Here is a 1879-nt window from a genome sequence, read left to right on the forward strand (position 1 = left end):
TTTATATCACTAACCTCCTTCATATACCTTTAACCATGCTGCTCTATTTACTTGGGTAAAATTTTCTTTTAGGATTTGCACCAATTTCTTTAAGTGCATATTACCAACCATTCAAATAAATATCCAACAATTTACCATTAACCATACAAATCCCAAGAAACAATGAAATTTTAAAATATTCAAAATCAAGTTCAATTTTACTAACAAATCTTTTAACAAACCTCTTATAGACACTAAACTCCAAGTATCTCATCTAAGCTCTTTTCTTTCAATTTCATTCTAACAATGGCTTCAAGATCAACCATTCCAAACAATTTAATTTAACTTAACTATATAATATATATATATATATATCATTATTTAGCTTCACGATATATTTTCCAACTTAAATTTGGATCTCTTTCCTCTCCCTACTCAACACGGGTAGCAGTAGAACCAAGAAAAATTTGTAATCTCAATAATATGAATTCAACTTAAAAATTCAGACCCCATATATGTTATATATCATTATGAAACTTCAAGATACATTTCCAACTCAATCTAAATTTCTTCCTTCTTTCACTACACGAACAGCAGTAGCACAATAATTTTGCAGTGTCAACTCCATCCCTTCACCCATTCACAGATACATAAATTGTCCAAGGAAAGGATAAGAGATCAAACTTCTTACCTTTAACAGACCAAACAATGCATGAACAGGCAAGGGAAGAGAATGTTGCGTTTGCTGCACAATTCCAATATGGGAGAAGAAAGAAAACTCCAATGAGCTCACAGCCACTAGCGACGAACTAAAAGACGATGAGGAAACCCAAAGTACTTGCATGATTTCACAGATATTAGAATAAGGGAGAATGATGTAGAACAAGGAAAAACAAACAAAGACAGGGAGAATGAAGGAAACCTAAGCAAATTAGAACAGCCACAAGCTTTCACCCTTACTGGCGACTGCTGGAAATGATAAGGAGGAGATGAAGATGATGGACAGATTTTTAGGTTCTAAGTACTTCGAAGCTATAGAGAGGAAATTTCTAGCTCCCTCTTCAACTCTGTACGCAGGTATTAGAAAAGGAGTGAAGAGAAATAATAATTAGATTGAAGGGAGGGCAAATTGGTAATTTTAGAGGAGCTGAGCAAAAAGAAAATCCCATTTTGCATCAGGGATTCGAAACTGGGGCCCTAAAAATGAGCAAAACACATACTTCCACTCTACAACATTTCATATTGTCATAATTGTTCCAAACATAAATAAAATATACTCTCAACATAATTGTCATATTTATTATTTTTATTTTTTATTTTTTTGGGTTATTACATGAATTGCAAGAAGAAATTTCCAATTTACATTAAGGAGATATGTCGGTTAGTCAATTTTTTTCTTGTCTTAAAATTCTTTAGGATGAATTGACTAATTTGCATCCAATTAAGCACTGTGTGTGTAAGCCTGCATGTTCTTGTGGTGCGGCTGCTGATGTGCTTATTTATCAGGAGGAAGATTATGTCATTTTTTTTTTGTGGATTGAATGATCAATATAGCACCGTTAAATCCCATATTATGTTGATGAATCCCTTGCCAATGGTTAATCACGCGTCTTCTCTTATTGTTCAACAAGAATGAGACCTGTTAGGAAATCAAGATTCCAAGATTCTTTTTACCAAGGCTCCATTTAATGCTTTGGAACTGCCTAGTTTTAGTTCTAATGGTGGTTCTTCAAATGAAAAATTTTGTGCTCATTGCGGTAAGTTCTGTCATACTATTGAGACATGTTATAAGAAAAATGGTTATCCTCCAGGGTACAAAACTCAAAGTTAGAAGTTTTTCCTCTATTCATCATGTTGCCTCTCAAGATTCCTCTTCTATTTCTCTTAGGCCATGTTTGGT

Source organism: Prosopis cineraria, unplaced genomic scaffold, assembly GCF_029017545.1.
Source record: "Prosopis cineraria cultivar Desert tree isolate PC_DT_omini unplaced genomic scaffold, ASM2901754v1 PC2, whole genome shotgun sequence".
NCBI classification, from domain to species: domain Eukaryota; kingdom Viridiplantae; phylum Streptophyta; class Magnoliopsida; order Fabales; family Fabaceae; genus Prosopis; species Prosopis cineraria.